This window comes from Acomys minous (genome assembly GCF_964271855.1).
Source record: "Acomys minous genome assembly, chromosome: 1".
Taxonomy (NCBI): domain Eukaryota; kingdom Metazoa; phylum Chordata; class Mammalia; order Rodentia; family Muridae; genus Acomys; species Acomys minous.
Window position 1 is genome coordinate 4,279,616 of NC_140483.1, and position 26,539 is coordinate 4,306,154.

Genomic DNA, 26,539 nt, shown 5'->3' on the forward strand with positions numbered 1-26,539 from the left:
GTGGCTGGGGAGGCGGCACAGAAGGTAGCAGCACCTGCTGCCAAACGACGACTCTGACTGAAACCCATGTAAAAGCTGGACTTGGCACATGTCTGTAATTCTAGACCTCCTGCTCTGTATAGGACATGGAGACAGGAGAATCTTCTGGAAGCTCATGGCCAGCTAGCCTGGAGCACACAGAACAGTGTCAAGCAAGACCTGAAAGCAAGGTGGAAGATGAGAAACAACACCCAAGGTTCTGCACACATATACAGAAGCAACTACAGTTTTTTTTGTTTTGTTTTTTGTTTTTTAGTGAGGGGAGGGCGTTGAGACAGGGTTTCCCTGTGTAGCCTTGGCTGTCCTGGACTCACTTTGTAGACCAGGCTTGGCCTCAAAGGCATAGAGATCCACCTGCCTCTGCCTCCCGAGTGCTGGGATTAAAGGTGTGTGCCACCAAGCCTGGCTGCTAAATATATATATATATATATATATATATATATATATATATATATATATATATATATTTAATGAACTAAAATACACAGAGGGCCACTAACTTGCACTGAGCTCCTGTGCTAGGTTCCCAACAGGACAACCCAAAATAGAACCCCACATGCAAACTCCACACCACCAAACCAAATCCTAAGGTCCGTCCTTCATAGAAGCAGGAGGGACCAAGCCCACTGAGAAGAGACTCCCTAGAGGACAGGAGGTTTAAAACTGACCAGCCTGGACCAGTGCTTCTTTCTTTTCCTTCTTTGCCCACAAAAGCAGCTCTCTGAGAGGCCTGTGGTCGTCTTCTGTCTTCTAGACCGGATGCTTCTTGGCTCTGGTAGAAGATAATTAGATGTTTAAAACTGGTAACATTTTATTCTTTGATGCTGTTTACAGTTTGTTAACTACACTTTCTACATGTCCATCTCTTGAACAGCCAGATGTGCATTTCATGTTTATTAGCCAACCAGGCCTGGGATGGGCTCTGGAAGAGTCCAGGACAAGAAAATTAAAGAACCAGTCCAGCTCTGAGGGGCCCCCAAAGAGAAGCACAGTGGGCCAAGTTGCAAAGGGATTTGCCCAGGACTCTGAGCTGGAGGTCTATGGGACCATAGCACAGAACCGGAAAGCTGGGGTGCCAGGGTAGCGGCCCACATCCCAGCAGCTGCACAGGCGACAGCGCCCTCTGGTGGTCAGAGCAGAGCTGCTCAGGAGACAGCGCCCTGTGGTGGCCAGGGCGCAGACGCTCCAATAGCTGTCTTGAAAGCCGGGAGGATTAGGCTTTGGTTAAGAACTTCTATTTTTGGTTCCCAGTATCTCCAAAATGAAATGCTAGCAGGAGGCAGCCGGTGGCTCTGCAAAGGACCTGGTTACTGCACTGCCGGATCCTTGTTCTATACCTCTGCTCTTGGCTCCACAGGCTTTGCTGAAAGGCTCCCAAGGGTGGTGGATTTACTGGACGCAATCTGGCTGCAGTGGCTGTGTGCACTCTCGGAGTGACGTGTTGGAAAGAACACCAGATCCCAGGTCAGGAGGCCCGGGTGTGCGGCACACGTCAGCAGCTAAGCAGTGGTGAGATAGCAATTACAATAATAGCTGGGTTGCCTCACTGGTGACGCTAGGTCAGCTCGGCATGCATGGCTGACTCCGCTCCTGAAGACCCTGTGAGGTTGACGCCACCTCCGTTTTCTCAGAGAAGAGCCAAGGCGCAGAGAAGGTTCAGAATGCAGCAGAGGCAGGCTTCCGTGTTGGGGAGCGTCTCAGCACATGGGTCGACATGGCACATTTAGGGTGTCCTTCACCTCAGTTACCTCTCAGGAATGCCGAGTGAGCTGTGTCTGAGGTGATTCTCGGTCCTGTGAGGGTGGCAGCGTAACCGTCATTCCTGCGATACAATTTCCACTTGTCACTTCCCTTTTGTGGGTCTCTGTGTGTGAAGCACAGTGGGACTCCCACCAGCATAAAGAGCATTGCGCTCCCGCGTTGTTTGGGGTTTGATACAAGGTCTTGTATAGCCCAGGCTGGACTTGAACTCAACATGTAGTCTAGGGTGACCCTGAGCTCCTACCCTCCTGCCTCCACTCCACCTAGCACACAGCGCATTGCGCGTGGCAGGCCTTGCGCTGCACAGCAGGGTGAAACAAGAGCTTTATTCTGTTTTTTGCATTTCTCATTACCCCCCACACCCCCCACCAGCCACCGGTCTGCCTGTGCTTCCAAGTGTTTAACTACTTCACATACCTCACATATGTAGCCTCATACAGTCAGAATCAAGTCCGCTAGGCGTTTCCTTTGGTGCTTTGTGACTGACAGGAGCTCCTCCTCCTCATAATATGTCATTGTACTTGGACGCCATGTTTCCTTTATCCATCATCTATTGAGGGCCATTTGGGTTGTTTCCATATCTTGGATATTATGAATAAGGGCAAGAAACTATACAGTTCCTTCATCCTAGGCAAACAGAAACACTGAATGAAATCTAATTCCATTGCATTTACATCACAGGAAATTATATTTCAGGAAAAGCTGGCTTGGGGGAGCAAGCACTAGCTGGCTTACAACATACAAACCTATGAGAGAGGACACCACCTCAGGCATGCTCGCCCGGGCCCAGGCCTTCAGAGTGCTTCAGAAGGTGCGCTGATGTACAGACCTGCCAGGTGCTGGCTGGCTCACGCGTGTGCTGAAGAGACTGGTGTAAACACATGCTGTTGGACCAGCTCTCTCTGCGCCATTTCAGAATTATCTGACAGCCACCAGCTATGCCAATCTCAAGGATCGCGGACTCGACTTCGCCCATCTGAATAGGTGGGGGATGGGGAGAGGACGGTCCAAGCCATCTTCCTCAGCTTTGTGCCAGCTGCAGCCACCATGCAGGCTCCCTGTGATGGAGTCTCAGGATGTGCCCTACCCAGCTCGGGAGCTCACTCTCCCTCTGCCCAGCTCTTTGAGGTGGCACATGCAGGAGCCATGCTTGGCCTCCAACGCTGAGGTGTGGGGAAGGCAGTCTGCTGGGCTGGCAACTGTTCCTCCCTGAAAGCCAGGCAGTGCGGCTGTGCAGTGCCCTCCTCTCTGGCCTGTTCCTTTGCGGTGTGGTCTTTCACTCCAAGGTCCCACCAAGATTTTTGAGCAAGCTTTCCCTGAGGTGTTCTGAGGCACAAGCCTACAAGTCGCAGTCCAGGGGCTCAGCTGGGTGGGCAACACCAAGTGGCTTCTTCTCCTCCTGCCCCTCCTAGCATAAGTGCCTGCTGCCCTGTGCCAAACCCACCTGCTGTCTCTCTCACGGTGAGTTCTTTCTTAAAAGACACACTACTCCCTCACACACTGGTGTCAGTGGGCTTCTTGCCTGAGTACCCAGGCAACACCCCACTGTGCACACTTCTACCTCATGAGATAGGTGGGGAAACTGAGGCTGGGGAGGTTAGATGACTTGCTTAAGGACACACGGGTCTCCAGGTCTCTAACACGGTTAGCCCTGTGCTCACACACACAGCCTCACACCACACAGGGTCTCGCCATGCTCGGCCACATTCTGAGATCTCTACCCTGAAGAGATCTGAGATGTGACATGCAGAGTTCCTAGCCCAAGACCAGCGTCAGCATCTCCCATGCAACAACCACCACAAGCCCCAGCGCCAAAGAGAGATGACTCTTACTCGCTAGGTCCAGTGGGCCTTGGTGTTCTAGCTACTGTCACATTTTATAAACCTGGGACTGGGAAAAATGACCATATGGCTTCCAGGAGAAATTAGGCTAGGTTCCTGCGAGCCTCTAGACACAGCCTCCCCATCCCCAGCCATGAAGTGAGTGGCTTTGCTCCATCATGCATCCCTGCCACCGTGGACCTGCCTCCCACAGGCCCTCAGTGTGTTTACTATTACAAGCTCTGGTTTATTGGTAAAGTACAGTTAAGAAAGAAAAGCCCTGGGGCTGAAGAAATGCTCAGTGGACAAAGATCTTGCTGTGCAAGCACAAGCACCCGAGCTGAAGCTTCAGCAGCCACAGGACCAGTGTATGGACACATGTAGCCCCAGTGAGGATGACCATAACAGAACTGGAGCTCGCTGGCCAGCTGGTCTAGGCAATCGGTGAGGTCTGGCTTTGCCAGGGAGGACCCCGACTGGGGTCTGAAAGATTGCCAAGCCTAAACAAGCCTCCCCAATGCAAGTGGGGGTCTGTAGCCAGAGGACTAGGCATGGGTCTCAAACTGCAGCGAGCAGAGGTCCCTCAGGCTGCCTTGGTGAAGGAACAGCCTGGTCCTAAAACCTATGTCCAAGCAGCTCTGATGACTACACCAGGCTGCCTCTGACCTCTGACCTCTGAGAGAAAGAGAACTACACAGAACCTATAAAACTTGCTGTCAAAACCTCATAATGTCCACTGTCCTTGACTGGGATGCTCTGTGTGTGTGTGTGTGTGTGTGTGTGTGTGTGTGTGTGTGTGTGTGTTGCACCTGGGGAAGGAGCCACACTTGCCTCCAAGGGTCTGTGGCCCAAGCCCTCTGCCCACTGACTGGGAGTGAGTGGTAGAGAAAGTAGTGCCCAAGAGTTGTCAGCTCTCAAGGGAGCCACATGGGCAGGTCTCTCAGAGACCAGAGACCATGACACTGCTCTCCTGACTAAGGAACATGGGATCCAGGTGCCCAACACACCAGGCACAACCTGTGACCTGGCTCCCACTCACCAGCCTGAGAATCTCCAGAAGGACAGTTTCTGCCTCCATGTCCGTGGAGGTACAACCCTGGCATGCCACTGGGGCTAAACTCTAAAGCTGTCAGTGTGCTTTGAAAGTGCCCATGCTGGGCCCCTCCCTGGCCCCTGGCGCTGGTCTTGGTCCAGCTGCTCTGGCGGGTGCCTGTGCATCCCAGCGCTGAGTCTGAGGGGAGCTGGAGAGGCAGCAGGTCACTTGTGGGCAGGGTGGGGGTCTAGAATTTGTTAGGGATGGAACAGGTGGCCCTGGAAACCTGGGATGGCACCAGGAAAAGCTGGGCTTTCTTCCTCTTAGACACAGCACTGGTTTTGGGGTTTTTTTGTTTTGTTTTACTCACACCACACCCCTCATTCTTCTGCCAGGCTCCCAGGTTTACTCCAGGACTGGGTGAGATTCAGGTTTCCTCCATGGGGGCAGAGCCAGCATGGCCTGCTTAAGGCAGGCTAGCCAGCCCAGCAGGAGGCTCAGAGTGGAGTGCCTTCTATACTTGAGAACGCACTAGTGCAGGGCTGGAAAATGTCCCCTAAGAGGTGGAAAGGCATGTCTGTGCAGTTGCACAGGGCGTTTCTCACCTCCAACCCCAAGCTTGTAGAAGAATGGGTGTGTTGCACACGGGCTCCTGAGACAACCCTCAGCCAGGGGGCAACGTCAAGCCAGCTCTTGGAGCATGACTGACCGTACTATTTGGTTTTATAAATGTGTTTGCAGCAGAATTGTCTTCCTAGATAAGCAAGGTTCTGGCTGGCCTGGAGTCCAGCTGGATTGACGGATCCTAGGGCTGCCAGTGGGGCTGGGAGGGTATTTATTGGGAGGCGGAAGGATGGGGAGAGGGTGTGGAGAAGTGAGCTGGCCCAGGGGCTGAGCGGCAGGAAATGATCTGCAGGGCAGAAAACAAGCAGTTATCTCCTGACCTGTTATCTCCTTCGGATAGAAGTCTTTTTCTTTGGGTTAATAAGAACCTATTTGAAGAGCTGTGTGTGTGTGTGTGTGTGTGTGTGTGTGTGTGTGTGTGTGTGTGTGTGTGTAGAGAGAGAGAGAGACAGAGACAGAGACAGAGAGACAGAGAGAGCACAGTTGGTCGAGTGCTTGCCTATGTGAGAAATTTGTTTGGTTAAATCAATAGCCAAGCAAGGAGTCATTTACTGAACCTTCTCCTTCCTCTTTTCACCAATTAGCCAATCACATCAGCGTGTGAAGTTGAGCTCCCACCAATGGGATGAGACATAGTCTCCAACTGTGCTCTGGACAAAAGGCAGGGGCAGGGGTCACGTTGGCCTCCGTGTGCTTGCTGTCCTAGTTGGGTCTGGCACACCCTTTGAACACAAATCCTTGAGGCTGGAGAGATGGTTCAGTGGTTAAGAGCGTTGGTTGCTGTTGCTGAGGACTTGGGTTGGATTCCCAGCACCCACATGGTGATTCACAACTGCCTGTAACACCAGTTCCAGGGCATTCGACACCCTCTTCTGGTCCACAGGCCCCAAGGAAGAATGTGGCGCGTACATACACACACGCACACACGCACGCAGGCAAAGCAGTCATACACATACAGATAAAAACAAGTTTTTAAAAAAGAATTATGTTACCAAACTACATTTGCTTTGTGTGTGTGTTCCTTTGTGTAAGGCCAAGATTATCTATTCTGTGTCTGAGCCTAGCATGTCTGAGGGCCTGGGTGTGGGGCACAAGCCTGCGAGCACAGCACTTGGGAGGTGGAGGCACGACGCTCGAGAGTTCAAGATCACTTTTACAGCCTAATAAGTTACAGCCAAACTACATGAGACCTTGTTGCAGAAGGGGGGCGGGGTGGAAGGAGGGAATAAGAGGAGGGGGGAGGGAGGAGGGCAGAGGGAGGGAGAAGGGAGGAAAACATATTTTAAAAAGATTTATTTATTTATTTATTTATTATTGTGCTCTGCCTGCATGTACACCTGCAGGCCAGAAGAGGGCATCAGATCTCATTACAGATGGTTGTGAGCCGCCATGTGGTTGCTGGGCATTGAACTCAGGACCTCTGGAAGAGCAGTCAGTGTTCTTAAGCTCTGAGCCATCTCTCCAGCGCCCCAAGTATCCACAGCTCTCTGAAGCCAGTTTGCACCACCTCCAGGGAGAGTGTCTGGGCCATCTGTCCTCCTGTGTGTCTGGCTGATCTTTCCCGAATCCCCTTGACCCTGTGACCGCCTCCTCTACAGCTCAGCATATGCCAGGTTTTGGAAAACAACCATAGCCAGCACTAAACAACCCAAACCCTGGGGCTCGAGCCTAGGAAAGAGGACCATGCCCCCCAAACCGGACGGACCTGGGTGGGGTCCTGCACCACCGTGGACTCCAGGAGAGTATCTACCTCTCTGTCCTTGTTTCCTTGCTTTGTGTGATTAAATAAACAACACCTTAGGGGAAGGGCTTGCTTTAGTTCCCAGCTCCACTTGACAGAGCATCGCTGTGAGGAGGCCTAGGCAGGAAGCTGAAGCCACTGCTCACAGCCGTGAAGGAAATGAGTTCATGCGCACCTGCTGCTCAGCCATGCTCCACTCCCGCTGCTGCCACAGTCGGAACACTAGCGGTAGGGGCTAGGTGGGCCTTCCCACCTCACTTAAGGGAAGCCAACAGGATGCCCGGAAGGAAGGCCGACCTAAGGTACAGAATCCCTCACTGAGACTCTCGCCAGATTATTCCAGGTTGTATCGGTTTTTGACAATTACAGCTATCACAGGACCGAGTGATGGCTCAGCTGTTAGAGGCGAGGCTCATGACCAAAACTCTAGCCACCTCACCCGGGGGCCTGCTCCACTAGTGTGTCAACACCAATATCCCCTTGCACGGCTGCTCTGAGGATGAAGGTACATCACGTATGTGAAGTGCTCGTATGGAGCACTGTACATGCCAGCCAGCAGCTTACAGCGGAGCGGAACCATGCCACACGGGTGAGAGCTGTCGCTAGCGGCTGTGTCACCTGCAGCAGCCTGCGCTCTATTTCTGAGTAAGATTTTCTCATCTGTAAAATGGGATCACTGACACTGTCGCTGCTCGGGGGATAAAGCAGGGTTGCGCTTGTCCTGGGTGCTCTGTCTCCTCTGCCCTTGGCCTTGGAAAGGCCTGTGTGAGCAGCTTCTCAGAGACTTCCTGAAATGGTGAGCTTGTGTGGGAGACCCCGGTGCAATGGAGAATTTACAGCCAAGGACCTTGGCAATACTCAGCCTCCACCTGTCCACCCTTTCTCCAATCCCCCACTCTGAGTCTCTGTGGATTACCTCTGTCCTCAGAGCTGCCCCACAACCTCCTTGGCCACCTGTCAGTCATGTGGGGCAGAGGCAGAGGGCCCCTGTTTCTCCTAGGATGGGCTGGGAAGGGAGACACCCCATGTGAGGTCACTTAAGTGCTGGGCTGCCCAGCTCCAGGCAAGTGTATGCTGGTGCCCATGCCAGGCAGGCTTGGATGAGTCACCTCCCACTCCGTGTGGTCACTCAGGCTGGCAACAGAGGCACTGTGTGCTTCTCTGTGTGGTTTCGTTCCATCCCATGAGTCAGAAGGCACCAGTCACCGGGCATGTGATGCCAGACTCCCCTGCCAAGGAGCAGTGGCAGAGAGTGTCTGGAAAACCCTCGAAGGACCAGGAGGGCTGCTGCGGTTCCCAGAAAGGGCCCTGAGCTGAGAGGGATGCACACACCTTGTGAGATTAGTGTCAGGGGAGGGGCTTTGGTCTCAGGAGAGCACAGGCCACCACGGCTGTAGCAGCTGCTGGGTAAAAGGCCCAAACCCAGCTCCCTGTGGTGAGAAAACACAATCATTTGGTCTAATTATAAGCTAAAAGCCTTTATGTAAAATTTTGGTCAATTAAGAACTATAAAGAGGAAGGGATGATCTGGGTGATCCCAACGGACACTTTTTATTTATTAATGTCTTTAGTGTTGGGCTTTTTAAACAGGACCATCATCATCATCATCATCACCATCATCATCATCATCAAAGGCTCTCCTGGAACTCATTGTGTAGACCAGGCTGGCCTCAAACTCACAGATATCTGCCTACTTCTGCCCCTGAGTGCTGGGATTAAAAGAGTGGACCTGGATGATTTATTATTTTTAAGTGTGTGTGTGTGTGTGTGTACCTGTGTGCAGGTGATTGCAGAAGCCAGAAGAAATCCCACAGAGAACTGGTTACAGTTGACTGTGAGCCACCTAACGTGGGTGCTGGGAATGGATCTGTAGTCCTTTTTAAGAGCAATATGTTTTCTTGACCACCGAGCCATCTCTCCAGCTTTTTGGCTTTTTGAGAGAGGTATCACTACGCAGCCAGGCTGGTCTCAAACCTGCTATGTGGTTCTACCTGGCCTTCGTTTATGGAGCGCAGGGATTACAGACCCGTCCCACTGTTTCAGCTTAGCAAGCTGTTTCCTGTGCAGTCAGGGTGTCACCTGCCTGGGTCTGGGCTTGCTCCTACCTGAAGCCTGGGCTCCTGTGACTGCAGGTCGCCAGGCTGGCGGACAGGGCCCAGGCAGCCGCCTCTCGCCCTGTGTTGGCTCTTCTTAGCTCCTTTGCTGAAGCTCAGGGGAGATGTTTCCATCTATTTCTAAACAGTCCCGTCGGGGCCTGCTTGCTGGCCTGTTGAGCCAGCTGCCTTGTTCCTGACGGTGCAGGAAAGGCTAGTTGAGAAGACCCAGCACAGGCTCGGGTGTTTGGATGCCTGGTCCCCAGGTGGGGCTGTTTGGGGAGGAGTTATGGAGCCTTTAGGTGGTGGAGGTTTGCAGGAGGGAGCGCATTACTGGAAGTTAATGGCCTCCCTCGAAGTACGACCTTGCTTTGTATTTACTGTTGAAGATGTGCACTCTCCACTTCCTGCTCCTGATGCCAGGCCTCCCCTCATGATGGACCCTAACCCTCAGGAATCCTAAACCCAAACAAACGCTTCCTTCTCTGAGTTGCCTTGGTCCTGGCTTTTAAATCATAGCCGACGGTAGCTGATGATGGTGTCGTAATACGCAGCAGGATGTAGCCCTCGGTGGGCTCTTGTTGTTTCTTTGGTTTCACTTTTCAAGGCAAGGTTTTTCCATACAGCCCTGGATGTTCTGGAACTCACTCTGTAGACCAGGCTGGCCTTGAACTTGGAGATCTGCCAGCCTCTGCTGCAGGGATTAAAGGGATGCCCCACCAGGTCTGGCTAGTCCTCAGTGGTTAACCAGTCAATAGTCCAACAAGAAAGCTGCCCACACAGTGAGGCGCAGCCATGGCTGGTGATGTAGTTTTAAGCCCAGAGTGGCAAATAGTAAGTGGAGGTTCTGATTTAAGGAAATATTGGGTATCAAGTGACAAAGTGTCATGGAAAAGTGGGTATTAGTGTTTACTATTAGCCCACAGAATTATTGCAAGTTACTGTTCAACCCGCTATCATATCAATAAAAGGCACAGGCACCTGTTAGGTTTTAATGTGCTCATACACGCAGCTGGGCAGGAACTGACCCCTAAGCTGCCTTGCTACCTCCCAGCCCCACATCCCGTGCCGCCCGCTTCCGTGCGTAAGTCCCACCAACACTTGCACACGCTTTCCGTCTGGGCCGCTTCTCCCATCACCAACCCTCACAGTAAACGCCTCCAGCCACGTGGTTCTTCTTTACACTGACCTTGGCGGACTCCGCTTCTTCCTTTCCTCTCTGTCTCTCTCTCTCTCCTCCTCCTCTCTTCCCTCCCATGATCCTTTGCCCTCCAAGCCCTGGAACCTTAGCTCTGCCTACCTCACGGCTGCCCCGCCCAGGTGTTTATTGGCCAATCAGGGATAATTTGGAGGCAAGGTTACACAGCGTCCCCTTGGTATCTGAGAGGGGTTGGGGGTCAAGCATTTAACATCTGAATACATGGAGGTTCCAGGCAGAGCCGGAACATCAGAGGTGGGCTTTGTAACGCCTGGTCTTCCCGCTCAACCTCGTGGATGTAGAGTCGCCCAGGAGACAGGGCTCTGGGTGTCTGTGAGGTGTTTCCAGAGCTAATCAAGGTGGGCTGAAGACACCTTGAATGTGGTGACACTATTCTGGGGGTCGAGGTCCGAGAGACTGAACCCAACAAGGGAAAGTGACCAAATACCAGTCCTCTCTCTGCCTCCTGATGTGACCAGCTGCCTCCTGCTGTGAGCATTATGGCTTCCCACTATGATGGATGGACCGTTTCTTAAACCGTAAGACAACATGGCCCTGTTCCCCTTACTCAGGGTTAGGGGTATTTTGCAGAGGAGCTAACATAGTGGTACACAGGAGAGCGTCGAGACCTCAGCGCTGCTGCAGAGCTCCGAGGACTCCACACCTCAGACAGCAAGGTAGAGTTCAAAACACTCCCTCCCAAAGTCAAAGGTCTCCCAGCTGGACGGTGCCCAGGAAGTAAAACTTAAGACCCATCTTGGTCTGCAGGCCATTTCTGCTAAGACACTCGCTTTCTGGGATTGTCAACTGTCAAAGCAAAGGGATGTCTTCACAGCCAGCCCGTCACCCTTTACCCCCGACCCTTGATCCTGGCTGGTTCAGCTGCACTTCTGGAGGTGCCTGGAGTGAGTGGTCATCTGAGGCAAATTCCTAGCTAGCAGTGTCCCTCAGAACTTGCACAGGATGCTGTAAAGCTCAGTGTTACAAACCCTGTCCTGGTCATCCCCGATCTCTCCAAATGGCCATCAAGATGCTTTAGTAGCAATACGTGGGCAGGCAGGTAGGTAGCTTCCTTCTAAATGGTTCGCAAACAGCCTGGGGCCAGGGCACAGCTCACAGTTCCAGCATCCCACACTGTCAGTTAGCTAGGAGTGAAAGATGGAAGAACAAAGCACATACTGGGTGTGTTTTCCCCTTCCCCGCTGCCTCAGTTTGGGGCAACGTCTGGCTTCCCTACCACAGCCCCGCTTACTCCAGTCCACAGAATGAGGCTTGCTCAAGCACAGAGAGGCTGCAGTCCCCTCCAGGATTTAACACCGTTGCTTAACCGTGAGGGCTTCCCACTGGCTGCTGCATATTCCACACTCTTATCCCAACCTTACGCCCTTGCTCGCCCTGCACCAGCTCCCACAACCTCAGGGTGAGAGAACCTTGTTTTTTGCCCCGTTGCTTTTGCTTCCCATGTGTGCCCACTAGGGGGCCCCATTGTGCGGCTCCGCAGTGCTGTCCTAGCGTGCTGCTTTCTTACGCTCCTGGGGCTGATTGTGCTGAACATGTGACAGCCTTCCCAACTCTATGGCCACTGGAGGACAGTGGGGTGAGGAGTGCTTAGGTGACTCCAGACACACCCAACACATCACTGTCGGGATGAGGGGCTTGGCTGGGCCCGTCCGTCTTCGCTGCTGTATGCACAGTCCACTACCTCCCTTAACGGTCATTTTAATCTCTCTTCTTCCTCTCCATATCACTGTTCCATGAGCCCCACCATCGGTGTTTTCAGTATCTTGTTTATGAAGCAATGATGGACCATCAATAGAAACTTAAAAAACAAACCCACTCATAATTTTCTCTTTGCTTGTGTATGCACACGCAGGCACACACACAACTGGATGTGCAAGTATACCCATGTGTATTTGTGGGTGTGGTTGAGTCAAAAACACAAATTAGAATTGTTCTGTTTGGGCCAATGTTTAGACCATGGACTCTTTTTTCAAGTTGCCTGTACAACCACCAACGTGAACTAAAGTCAGTTTGTTTCCGAGGCTATGCTCAGGGCCCCCCACTCCCATCACCCACCCCCCGCCCCCCAGCTCCTGGCTCGCAGATACGCTACTCTACGCAGCTGGCACAGTGGCCAGGTCCCCCTCCGGGTGCTGAATCCACAGTGCCTCTTTATCACCTTGTAACTCGGTTCCTTCCCTCCACCAGAGCCTGCACCCCATGCTTAGTGGGCTCCCCTTTCTCTACCACAGTTCCTGTTGCTCTCTGGAAGCTGGGGGCTCCTGGAGGGTCATGAAGCTTCCGGAAGCCGGAAGTGTAAAATGAAGGCCTCATGGCACCACGCCAACTGCAGTGCGGTCTAGGCCCATTGGCCTCCTTTCATTTCCAGGTGCTCCTCTGAGGGCTGACGGCACGCCCTGCCTGCCTGTCCGGCATCCCTCCAGACCCTCTGTGTGCATGTGACCTTGCCCTCACCTCCTGAGTCACTCTTGTTTGTTTGTGCTGAGGACTAAACCCAGGGGCCTTACCTTAATTACATCTATGAGACTGCATTGCCCCCCAGTAATGTAACCGTCCAGATCTTTGTAGAGGGCACATTCAGCTCACGACAGTCTCCCATCTGAGGCAGTCCAGAGTTGCTCTTCAGAAGGTCTCTCAAGTCCAGCATACCATCTGAATCACAGGTGAGAATGGCATTATAAAAGCACCTCACCTCAGGCAGCAGGGCAATTCTGGAGATTTGGGCTCCGGCAGGGTCATTGGTCAGGGCTGGGTAGCCTATGCTGCAGTGACAGCACACAACCCCAGCACCTCAGTGGCCTAACTCAACACAGGTCTGATCACTTCAGGCTGGCTCAGGGCTCTCCCCTGATCTTTCCTCTTCCCGAGGCCTGGTTGATCAAGCACCCCCCTTACCGGAAATTCTCTGGCTTTTGTTGCAAAAGGAAAGTAAAACCAAAAACAAACAAAAAAAACCTGTGGTGAATTAGAAACTGGTGACACCAATAGTTTTCATTTTGCTCTTTTTGTTTGTCCATAGAACACAGCTGCTGGGAACTGCCATCTAAGACCCCAGAACAGCAACTCTCAGCCTGTGCGTCATGACCCCTTCACAGAGGTCACATATCAGAAACTCCGCAGCTCAGATACTTACATTACAATTCATAACAGGAGCAAAAGTACAATTATGAAGTAGCAATGAAAATCACTTTATGGGCCGGCGTGGTGGCGCACGCCCATAATCCCAGCACTCCGGAGGCAGAGGCAGGTGGATCCCTATGAGTTCGAGGCCAGCCTGGTCTACAAAGCGAGTCCAGGACAGCCAGGGATACATACAGAGAAACCCTGTCTCGGAAAAAACCAAACAAACAAAAAACGAAAATCATTTTACGGTTGGGGGTGACCACAACGTGAGGGACAGCATTAAAAGGTCACGGCACTAGGAAGGCTGAGAACTCCTGTTCTGGGAGAACAGGTGCATAAATCTGCATCCTTCAGAAAGCGCACTGGGTTAGAAAGAACAGGACAGGATACCTTTAAGATGGCACCATCTGATGATGTCATCTAAGCCCCCACCTTCCTCACCTGGGTTACTTCCCTAGCCAGGGAACTGGTTAAAAACAAAATTTCAAGGAATGTACTTGACAGGCCTAATTGGCTTTCTTTAATGATTCATCAGCCGGGCAGTATCTGCCCAAATAGAGGGCCCTGCACTTAGCAGTGTGGTTCTGTAACACAGCTGGAGCAGGAACAAGAGACAGAGTAACAGCAAGGCGATTGCGTCATCAGTCCAGGGTAAAGCAGGCCACCAGCTCTGAGGGACTCTGTCTGGTGAGCTGCTGTGACACTCCTGTCGTGAGGTGATCCGGTCTGTAGGGGTTTCCTGCTTCCTTGGTCTCTGTTCAGTTGTGCGGCTCTTCACACAAGTGACTTCATTTTGCTGGACTTAGTGTAGAACCTCAATGTCCTTCTGTACAACACCAGCGGGAGGCCAGGCAGCTGGAAACTCACAGCCACCCTATTTGATCAGGGACCCATGCCACTGTTGCTGTGACAACAATACTGCTTATTGGACTCTCGGCCCCATGCCGAAGGAAGCTGGGGCCTGAGCCAAGGTTTGAAACATAAGCAGGCCCTGGGTTAAGCCTGGGACAGACAGGGGCTCCTGTAAGACGCCCTCAGGGACAAGCCACACAGGGAGGAACCAAACACAAGCAAACAAAGTCAGCAGATGTCCTCTGCAAGGCTCTCCTGCGTCCTCTGCAGGTGACCTTCTGTGGTGGACCCCACCAAGGAGCTCACAGATCAGGAAACCACTGGACCCCCATCGGTTTTCTGGGGAGAGTGAGTAACGACAGGCAAGTATGGTCTTGACTGATCATCTACCAGGTGTTTGTCCCCTGGGGTCACCAGGATCCGCCCAACGGAATCAGGATGCGCTGCTTGGATGCTGCCATCCAAAAGGAGAAGGCTGGGGCAGGAAAACAATCACAGGAAGTCTCCACAGGGAAAGGAAAATGGACCGCAGTGAAGATGGGGTCACGGGATCTGTGGCCTTAACCTGAGGGGTCTCCCTAATTCTAGGTAGCATCACCCATGACCAAATTGAGCTAATCTCGGTGGTACAGGCCTGTAATCCCAGCTACTCTGGATTACCTTGAGTTAGGAGGATTGCCAAGTACAAAATTACCTGGACAAACTGGAGAGATGGCTCAGAGGTTAAGAGCTCTTGCAGAGGACCTGAGTTCAGTTCCTTGCACTCATACTGGGTGGCTCACAGCTGCCTGGAACTTCAAATCTGGGAGATTCAACACCCCCTTCTGGCCTCAGGCACTGTGACTACACGGTGCACACAAAACACCCATACACATAAAAATAAAATCTTTTTTGGAGGGGGTTGGTTTTTTGTTTGTTTGTTTTTCAAGACAGGGTTTCTCTGCGTAACTGGCTGTCCTAGACTGGATTTGTAGACCAGGCTAGCCTCAAACTCACAGAGATCCACCTGTCTCTGCCTCCTAAGTGCTGGGATTACAGGTGTGTGCCAACACTGCTGAGCAAAATAATAATAATAATAATAATAATAATAATAATAATAATAATAATAAAAAATAAAAAATTTAATTTTAAAAAATTACAGGAGGATGTATCTCTCTGGTAGAGTTCTTGCCCAGTGTACAGATCCTGGGTTCAATCCCTAGAACAGGTATAACACACAGCTGGCGTGGAACGTTGCGCTGGACCCCGCATATCTGGCCATAGAGTAATCTGTAAAAGAAGACACCTGCTTTTTCCTGTGTGTGTGTGTGTGTGTGTGTGTGTGTGTGTGTGTGTGTGTGTGTGTTCAGGTGCACACATGTATGTGCACATATATACATGTGGAGGCCAGACGACAAACCTCAGGTGTTTCTTTGGACTCATTTGTCTTGTTTTATTGAGACAGGGTCTCTCATTAGCCTGGGATTTGCCAAGGACTGACGTCAGGTTGGTGGCATAAATAAGTGGTATGCGTGTGGAGAACAGAGGACAACTTTGGGAGTTGGTTCTCTTCAACCATCTAGGCCCCAAGGGATCAAACTCTGGTGGCCAGGCAGGGTGCAGCAGCTGAAACCGGCTTGCCTGTGCTGTCTTCTTTTCTGTACCTTGCCAGCTGGTGAGCTGGTAAGCCAAGCCCCTGGAACGTTAGCGAGGTTTGGATGCAGGAAAGAGCAAGGTCCAGGAGCCACATCAGCGAGGTGCGCTAAGCTCTGTCCCAGTCCATACCAGGGGCGGAAGCATGGCAGACAAAAGCCAAGAGAGGGCAGCACCAGTCCACCTTAGCCACTCCCGACCGACCTAGCAGAGGCGGGGAACCTGGAGGAGCCCAGGCTCGGGTGCGGCTGCCTCCCGAGGAAATAGGAAGACTACAATGAGATTTCTCTGCTCACAAAAGCTTTTTAGTCATTTGAAGTCTTTAATTTCCTTTCAGGGAGAGTCTGTTTTGAGAACTGGGCCTGGCTGTCCGGAAGCACCGTGGACTTTCCACCCCCTCTGTGGATGGGCCACCTGATGAGCTAAACTTCTCTCACCAGCACATGGTAGGGCCCAGCCATGGTGTCAGGATCCTGGTCATGCTGGGTTAAGGAGTGTGCATGTGACCAAGCTATGATGGGCTCAGTGATCAGTTGTGTGGGCAGTGGACATGAGGTTAGAGACAGTTTCGTGGGAGCCCAGGACAACGCCCCAGTACCAGGGATGAGCAAGCCCCCACAAGTGTGCAGAAAACAAGAGTATGGTTTCTCCTGCTCCTACTGGGAGCCCAAATTAGAACTCTGCCCTTTGTCTGGGCAACTGTGTGTGGGTGCTGTGACCACAGGCCTCTTTGCTCCTCTCACCCACACAGGCTCCTCTGTCACTGAGCTCTGACCCTCCGCCCACAGCCTGGCGGACAAGGGCAACTGGTGCAGTTGACTGTCAGCCTTGTCCGAGGAGTGTGGCCAGAGCACAAGGTGCCTGATGCTGGCCTGGGGGCACTGAAGGCTCTGGGTCTCTCCAGCAGTTTTGGTGTCACACAATGGCAGAGGTACAGGTGTTTGTTTAGTCTGAGACAGGGTCTCTCTACATAGCCCTGGCTGTTCTGAAACTCAGTATGTAGAGCAGGCTGGCCTTGAACTCACAGAGACCCACCTGCCTCTGAGGCATTCACCCCCAGGCCCAGCTGGAATACAGATTTGGGGGGGGTTGTTTGTTTGTTTGTTTGTATGTTTGTTTTGGCTTTTTGTTTATTTGTTTTTGGTAGCCTTGGCTGTCCTGGACTCTTTGTAGACCAGGCTGGCCTCGAACTCACAGCAATCTGCCTGCCTCTGCCTCCCAAGTGCTCTTGGGATACAGGTTTTTAAGTGTCACTAACCAAGGCTCTGGGTGGCATCTTGGGTACTAATTATGTGGTAGATGCTTTCCTCTCAGGCCTTGGCTCTGGTGCACTGGGTCCTCTTCAGGTTTAGCTATGGGCAGCCTGGTGAGACTCAGGAGGGAAGGAAAGGGGGCAGGATTTACTCCCTTGTTGGACGCTTAGCTTGGCTTAGGCTGACAGCTGATTGTCAGAGCTCACTTCACAACACTCTGGGATCCAGCCTGCTCACCTTCAAGCCTTAGGGGGTGGAGGGAGGACAGTTAAGCCCCACCCACAGCTGTGTAACACTCCATACTAAATGCTCTGATTAGAATGCACTGCCTGGAGGCTCCCAGAGACAGTGCTTGGGACCCAGGTTTGAGTCTCTAAACCTAAACGGCAGCTCACAATCACCCTCTCCTGGCCTCCTTGGGCACTGCACATATATCATACACATATAAAATAAAAATAAAATCTGATGTGTATACACACACACACACACACACACACACACACACACACACACACACACACACACACGCCAGAGACTGATGAACTAACAGGTGCCCACCGGGCAAGGCCTTCTGGTACCTGTTTTATTCTTTGTAAGTGTTTACAGATAAACACATCTCACCCATTGAAACAATTCTATGACTAGCCTTCTTGGTTTTCATCCTCAGGGAAGAAGGTTCTGCTTTCAGACCAGCTCTGCGGAGGGCAGGAGCGTACGGCAGAGGTCAGCATGCACCCCTCTGGCTGAAGGATGTGGCTCCCTCTGGTGTCCCGTCTGGATTTCCCCCAAGAAGGTTCCACAGGGGTGGGTCCCGCTGCAGTCACTTATCCAGGCCCTTTGGCTATTTTTCTACTTTGTAGGCTCAGAAAACCCAGGTTGGTTAGATGTACAGTCTCACTGAAACCCGTGTGCATACCACAAGGTTGGCTTGACCTCTCAGGGTGAGCAGTCACTAGTGGATGGCTGCATTTACCCATCACAACCTTGTCTGGTTGGGGAAGGCAGTGGCCAGCACAGCCTGAGAGCTAGCGAGCTAGCCGACCTGGGAAGCAGCTGTGGCCCAGCAGCATCCCAGGGCGTTCTGTCTCCTGTTGTCACCACCCCGGTGGGCCTGAGGAATCTCTCTTTCTCCTCTTTTCCATGTCTGTGCAGTGGAGAATTCTCATTGCCGCTCTCGCGGAGACCGGAGGAAGTGGCTGTGGTCTGAATATGTCCCGCCGCCCCAGAGGAAAAATGTGTTAGAAACTTAATCCTAAATGCACGTGTCAGTGGTGTTTGCAGGTGGCTCCTGATCTTCTGGGCAGACCACATGCCAGAAAATGACGGGTTCATGGCCAAGGTCAGATAAGCCGAGTAGCAGGAAGCCTCAGAGATGTCTGTGAGTGTGCGGCTGAACCGTGCTGCAAGGATGGGGTCTCTACCTGCCCCCAGCTCTTACTCCCTGGGAGAATGGCGCCCCATCACTAGAGTCCTTCCCCACTCTGCTAGCCACCAACAGGACAGAGGGCAAACTCAGTGCTCACGAGGACCCGGTTCACATGCTTACAGACCAGCATGGGCAGAGGGAAGCCAGTGGAGGCATTAGACCATAGGGAAGTGACTCCATGGGGTTGCCAGACCATGGCAGGGTGACTCAGCTGCCCATGGGCAGATGGACGTCAGTCCTCAAACTCAGCCCTTCCCTTTTCTTCCCAGGAACAATAACAAATCCAGCCCTGTGCTTTGGTCACCATGGGAACTAGAAAACACTGGGTAACACGGAGCCTCTGGACAGGTGGGCCTGGGCACACCAGGGTCACAATGATCTTTTCCTGTCCTGTTACCCAGGATCCAAGGCGTCTCACCTGCTCGGAGCAGGCTAGGGAAACAGCCAGAGCTTATCCAAACTCAGAAGGACGGGAGTGGCAGATCTTACCCAAACTCCACTAGGAAGGAGTGGGATTTCTTACAAGAGATGGGACCTTAAGAATCCAGTCCAGGGACCCGAACATCCGTGGCTGCACCTGTAGCCTGTGTATAATACGGATCCTGTCCTGGGCTCTATGGAGAGGGGGCAGGAAGGGGCAGGACTGCTGGGGCCCATGCGCAGGAAGCTCCAGGGCAGGACACTCATGGAAAAGTCCTGTCAGGGAGCCAGGGAAGGCATCCAGGCAGAGCTGTTGAGCATTCTGGAAGGGGGCAGGGTTCTGTGTAGTGACTCAGACCAACACGCCTGAACTGAGTGTGGTACTGCGTGTGGTACTGCACTCTCTGGCACATGTGGGGCTGCCCTGGCCATGGCATCCTCTGCCTGATGCTTTTTGGTCCTGAGTCTTCACCTTCCCTCTTCCCTTGACTTAGCTTCCTCTCTGGCTGTGACAAGACATCCTGGCCAGAAGTAATTTAGGGCAGAAGTGTTTTTCTGGGTTCTGGTTCTGGGTCAGTCATTTCCCACATCCACTGTATAGAGCAGTGAGCATGCCTGCCTGCGGCTCGCGCTCCTAATGTGTTACTATTTTATAGTGTTTTGCCTGGAAGTGTGTCTCTGCGCCCACTCAAGCATGGCTCCCATGACCTCTGGAAGAGCAGACAATACTTAATGGCTGAGCTACCTCTTCAGCTTCCCCTTGGATAGTTCTCTCTCACAGTGCAGGGTCCAGCCTACACAATGACGCCTCTCTCCCTCAGGGCAGATCTTCCCACCTCACCAACAGTCAAGACAATCCTCACAGACACCCCACAGGCCAATTCGTCAATCAAGACTCCCTCCCTAGGTGATTCTACACGTTGGGTCAAGTTGACATTTAAAACTAACCATCTTGGGGCTAGCCGGGGGTGGTGGCACACACCTTTAATCCTAGCACTCAGGGAGGCAGAGGCAGGCAGATGGCTGTGAGTTTGAGGCCAGACTGGTCTACACAAAGGGAGTCCAGGACAGCCAAGGCTACACAGAGAAACCCTGTCTCAATAAAATAAAGTAAAATCAACCATCTTGGGGCTGGGGAGAAACCCGGTGGCTAAGAACACGGGCTGCTCTTACAGAGGACCTGGGTTCAGCTGCCAGCACCCACGTGGAGTCACACAATCACTCCTAACTCCAGTTCCAGGGAATCTGACATCTTCTAAATCCCCAGGGCACCAGGCGTGAACACAGTGCACATACATACACACAGGAAACACTCTTACACATAACATCTGAGGAAGGCAATGGCTTGGGCACCTTTTTTTTTTTTTCAAGAAAGGTTTCTCTGTGTAGTCCTGGCTGCTCTGGACACTATTTGTAGACCAGGCTGGCCTCCAACTCACACAGATCCTCCTGCCTCTGCTGGGATCACAGGCGTGTGCCACCACACCCGGCTGGCATAGGCATCTTTTATCACTACTAGTTCATAAATAACAATTGTGCACATTTATTACAGTATGCAGTGTTCCGATACACAATATACTATGGAAATTTCCACAGCAGCTTCACACCGATGTGCCAGCCTTGTCTAAGTAAGTAGCGCGCCCAAGCTCCTCACCACATGCTTCCCAAATGCCTCCTCTTTCCTAAAGTGTCAACATGATTCCAGATTTAAAGCCACTCTTGATGTCTAGACAGACCTACTGCCAGTGCAGAGGGAGCAGCAGGTGGCAACTCAGACCTTCCCTCATCCTTTCCCATGGCCGCCATCCTGGCCCTCTTGCTGTGGCCGCCATAGCCGCCGTGTAGATATTCCCTTACTACCCTCTCCCGTATGCACCCCTCCCCACCCCACCCCACAGCCCTCTCCACCTGTCCCTCGGCATTCATCCCAAGACTTCTGGCTAGTGACAGTCCCCTCATGTTACTCTGCTGGCATACTTCTTCTCCTGGGATTGGACTCTTCCCGTCCTGCAGCATGGCTCTGCCTCTTCCTCCATGTTCAGTGACGTCACACTTGTGTTGCAACCAGTGAGTTTATCCCACTTCACATAACGATGCTACACACTTTCCTGCATGCGTGTGCATGTGTAGTGTGTGTGCCCGGCTGCATGTGTGTGCATGTGCGGAAGCCAGAGAAGGTTAATGTTGACTGCCTTCCTCAGCTGGGCTCCGCCTTATATACTGAGGTAAGGTCTCCCGCTGGAGCTCAGAGCTCACTGACCCAGCCACTCTAGCTTGCCAGCTGGATCTGGGGGTCCCCCATGCTGGGGTGTCTGTGTGAGTGCTGGAGATCCACGCTCGGGTTCTCCCTGAGCCGTCTCCCCAGCTCCAGCACACTTGGGGGTTGTTGTTCTTGTTAATTATTATGGTGTGTGTTGCACGAGGAGGAGGTCACGCGCCAGAGAGAACAAGGGGTGTTGAGAAACCCCACAGGTGAGTACAGCTGGAGGCCCAGTGTGAATGGGGAGAGAGGCCAGGCGAGGCTCCCGCCGCCTTCAGGCCACACAGAGCTGCACGCAAGCCCACAAGCAAGGGGGTTGCTGGAGGGTCCTGGGCAGATAGTGACACTCAAGTATTGAGCAGCTCATGTTGGGAGCATTCATTTCTAGTCATGTGATGGCAAAACTCAGAGGGAAGGCTGGCGCTTGCCCAAGTTCACGTTCAATGAGCGCTCCAGAGCCAAAGACCCACAGCAGATCAGAACCACGCTGGAGGCCACTCCTCCCCTTGTCCCGCACATCACAAGGGCCAGTGCTCAGGAGTGGTGAGGGATGGCACACACAGGAGTGTGAACAAGCCGGGTCATAGGTCACAATACCTGAGAAGTTACTAGAAGTCTTGTGGTTTCTCTGACCCCATCTTAAACCTACCGATTGGTAAACTTGGACACCGCGAGGGTCACCAAGTTGTGTCCTCCTGAGCCCCTGGGGAATTCTGTGCACACAAAGGCTTGAGCCCTGCAGAGCCATGGGCAATATGCTCTTTCACAAGCCCACCTGGCCCCAAGCTTTGGCCTGTGGCTTGGAGAATGGTTTTCCTGTCTGCTAAGAGGTGAGGAGGTCGTGCAGTGAGGAAGTCACTGTGCCAGCCTCTTTCTCTGCTGATCCGGCCCAGCCCTGGTCGTCTACAGGCCTATGAAATGATTCACCTGAGGGCCCAGTAAGTGTGTTTGCTGTCTGGTTTCCCTGACAACATTTCTAGACCCTATTCCAGATTAATATTAACCAAAGACAAACAGCTTAAAAGCCAAGCAACAGAAATGATGCAATTTCCGGACAGGCCCCAGGAGGCCATGAAACACCTGGGCAATCAGCAGCCATAGTGTGATGTCACACAGAGAAATGCTGGCTCATGGGCAAAGCGAATCACATGACCTGGCCTGAGTGTGAGGGGAGCTCTCCACGGAGCTGGGAGTCACAGCAGAGAGCCAAACACAGGCAGGACCTGTGTCATCATGATGAACTCCACTCATGTGACTGGGCCTTTTCCTTCCCCTAAGTTTTCATTTTAGAGCAAAGACTCACAACAAGTGTGGAACCAGGCACCCAGCCTCCCAGGAGGTGGGCCTGCCCTGTGCTGTGTGGCTTCAGATAACGGTTCAGACTCTCTGAGCCTCGGTCCCCTGAGTTAGAAATAGAGAAGGCGATTTCTGTCTCACAGAATTGTAGAGCAGATGGAATGGTAGTTTTGAAGGAGATTGTGCCGCGCCTGTATATTATAACACTTATCCCTGAGATAAGCTAAAAGCTTTTGTGTCTGGTCTCAACTCCAGAGCAGATTAGAAGTGGTAAGACACCAGGCACGGTGGCGCACCCACACCTGAGAGGCACCAGGGAGGCAGAGGCAAGCACATCTCCGTGAGTTCAAGGCCAGCCTGGTCTACCTAGTAAATTCCAGAATAGCCAGGCTATGTAGAGAGAAAGACCCTGTCTCAAAAACCCAAACCCAAACCCAACCAAAACAGAAGTGCTGAGGTGAGACCTCTTCAAGGAAGGCTCAGAAAGGGCAGGGGGAGTTCAACAGGAATGCCTGAGGGTGAGGGAAAATGCAGAAAAACAAAAAGAAAACCAAGATGGCACCCGGGATAGGTAAGTATAGGGCCAGAGCGATGATGACAGAAAAACAGCTACACAGGAAGCAGAGATGGCCCAGCAGACCTGTAGCACCTCCTCACCGGAGCAGAAGGATCTTACTGTGTAGACCAGGCAGCCCTAGAACTCTTAGGAGACCCTCCTGCCTCTGACTCCACAGTGCTGGGATAAAAGGCTCGCACCACCACACCTGACTAAGCTTAACACTTTAAAAAGTTAATTTATGAGTTAAAAAAGTACATTTTCAGGGGTTTAGGAAACTCCCAGGTGACACCAATGGATCAGTTGGAGTTTTTGTTTTTCTTCTTTTTAAAAAATATTGTATATGCATGTGTGTATGTATGTATGTGCATGTGTATGTGCACATGTATGTGTGCATGTGTATGTGTGTATGTGTATATATGTGTGCACATATGTATGTGTGTGTGCATATGCATGAAGGCAGGAGAATAACTTATGAAAGTTGCATATCTCTTTCCCCAGTGTGAGTCCCATGGGCTGAACTCAGGTCACCAGGCTCGGCAGCGAGCGCCTTGGCCGGCTGAGCCATTTCGCTGGCCCCCAGCTGTGTTTTCACTCCACTTCTCATCTGTATGTCAAAACGGGATGCAGGGTCTGGGGCCCCTGCGCCCGCTCAGACAGTGCTGCAGCACAGGTCCCTCCATTTCATGTTTTAGCCATACTAAGCTCACCTGAGGCCAGGATGGCTCCGATTTATCCTGAGACAGAAATGACTGTGTTCAGTCCTCCTCCCTGCCAAACCGCGCTGTTTGTGGCGCTCCACTGCAATGACACCATTATCTACCACAACAGTAACGAAAGCAGTGAAGTTAGTGTGCTGGGAAACTATATGTTGCTTTTTGTTTTTGAAACTGAGTCTGGCTATATGGCCCTAGGCTTCCTACCTAGTCTAGCCTGGCCTTGAACTCACAGCAATCCTACTGCCTCAGTGTCTCCAAGCACTGGCATTACAGGCTTATGTCACCACCCCAGTGTTGGTGCTGTGTTAGGACCCAGAGTCTCTGTGCAAGACAGGATCAGTTACTTCAGTTTTCAGACGTAGATCTAAGAGTCTGCGGTGTTACAGTTCCTGCCTCAGGCCAGTGACATCCAGGGATGATCAGACTTTTGATATTGCAATGTGATGTTGTCATCTACAAGGTTTGTGCTCAGAGCTACACAGCTAAGTCACAAAAAGTTTGGCAGGAATCCCTCATAGGGTTTTAAGTAAGTCGGCAGTTCTGTGTTGGGCCGCATTTATAGCTGACCTCAATCACATTGGGCTGCGGTCCTAGATTCTGCCCAAAGGGGGCGCTCAGTCACAGCAGCTGCCAGGCCACAGAGCAGTCCAACCCCTGAGGCCTTAGGCGGTCCTCCACTTTGAGGATTTAAAAGTGTGTGGTTGAGCCCCAGGCATACATGGACCTTTCTCTCTGAGGGGCCCTTGGGTGAGGATGTGGCCCCGGCCACAGGACAACTAGAGTTCGGCTGCCGGGCACCGGCCCTGGGCAAGGATGTATCCAGGACTCAGAGGAGCAGTTTGCTTCTCACGCATCTACTTCCATTCACCGGGGCCTCCCAGAGCGAGCAGAAGGGGCCAGCAGCAGCCTTGGAGAAGCAGAAGGACCAGCTTCTAAGCAATGGCCTGCTTTCCTGCCCGACCCCTTGGTTGCCCTGCATCTGGGGTCTCCAGTGAAAAAGCTCTCTTAACTTCTGAAAATGTCCCCTTCCATTTTTCACTTGACATCTGATTTTTTAAGGTATAAAACGGATTAAGTTCTTAAACCCTAAGTAAGTTCTCGCTGTTTATAAATTCCCGCTCTGAGCCACTGACACTGTTTTGAGGAGACTGGGTCAGGTCACGGCGGCGGAGTTCTGAGCTCCCCATCTAAGCAGCAGGCCCAGCGGGGCAGGTGGCGCTGGCAGGCAGGAGGACGCCTAGTACCTGGGATAATGAACTATGGACTCTAATGGTGATCCCAGGTGAGTCACTGCGTGGCTTTAGGTTTCTTTTTCTCTAAAATGGAAACTGGATTTGCTTCCTCAGTTGAGTAGCCTGCCCTTCCCAGACTGCATAGCGCTTAATAAGGGGTGTGGCTAGTGGTGAGTGACTCCTCTAGGTGCCTATCTCATCCATAAACTCTATCCATTATCTCAACGGTGATAGAGTGTACGGCCACACTATCCCAATAGGTCCAACACATAGCCATCTTATCTACTTCTTGTTAGAGATTCCCTTTGTTTACTTTAGGGAGCAATGCACCTGGCTGAGGAACTACATTTCCCAGACTCACTTGCAGGTAGGATGCTCCTAGGCCACTGGGCTGGTGTGGTCAGTGAAATGAAAGTAGACCCATGTGGGGGCTGGAGAGATGGCTCAGAGGTTAAGAGCAACGTCTCCTCTTCTGAAGGTCCTGTGTTCAATTCCCAGCAACCACATGGTGGCTCACAACCACCTGTAATGAGATCTGGTGCCTTCTTGTGGTGGGCAGGCACACGTGTGGATGACGCTAAGGAGGCTCAGCTGGCAAGCACCTTTGCCTCCTACTTTCCTTCTCCATTTCTGGTCTGGAAGGAGGATATGATGTGTGAGCCTTGGTGGCCATGCCATGACCATATGATGTGTGTCTTGGTGGCCATGCCATGACCATATGATGTGTGAGCCTTGGTGGCCATTCCATGACCATATGATGTGTGAGCCTTGGTGGCCATGCCATGACCATATGATGTCTGACTGAGCCTTGGTGACCATGCCATGACCATATGATGTCTGTCTGAGCCTTGGTGGCCATGCCATGACCATATGATGTGTGAGTCTTGGTGGCCATGCCATGACTATATGATGTCTGTCTGAGCCTTGGTGGCCATGCCATGACCATATGATGTCTGTCTGAGCCTTGGTGGCCATGCCATGACCATATGATGTCTGTCTGAGCCTTAGTGGCCATGCCATGACCATATGGCAACCGTGGAAATAGAAGACACGCACATCTTAAAGTCAGGGAGGACAGAAAGGTGGAAGGAGCCTGGGCAGCGGAACGCATGGTGGAGGCTGCTACAGGAGCCCTGCCCTGTACTTCAGACTTTCTGTTGTATAAGAGAAACCAGGCATTTAATGCAATCATTTGGTAATGGTCTCCCAAATGTGGTAAAGGCTCGCTCCCTAAAAATGGCACCTTTGGAAGCATTGTGGAACCTGTCAGAGGTGAGGGGGCCTAGAGAGGTCTTCTAGTCATTGGAGGCATGTCTTTGTGGGGGATACTGGGGACTCCACTTCTTTCTCCTCTTCTTCCTTTTCCTTCCCAGGCAAGAGTTGAAGGGCCCTGCCACACTGTGCCCCTGGCCGTGGCCCCAAAGCAATGTGCCAAACAGC

At 52.2% G+C, this 26,539-nt stretch overlaps 1 long non-coding RNA gene across 1 annotated transcript in view; it reads right to left on the minus strand.

Moving 5' to 3' along the window:
• Positions 1-1,544: 1,544 nt before the first annotated feature.
• LOC311605146 overlaps positions 1,545-26,539 on the minus strand; it is a 69,530-nt gene continuing 44,535 nt past the window's right edge. The window contains exons 2-4 of the long non-coding RNA XR_014781821.1: positions 12,838-12,982; positions 2,218-2,427; positions 1,545-1,832 (exon numbers count right to left, since the gene is read on the minus strand). This is a non-coding gene — a long non-coding RNA (uncharacterized lncRNA). The remainder of the gene's footprint in view (positions 1,833-2,217; positions 2,428-12,837; positions 12,983-26,539) is intronic.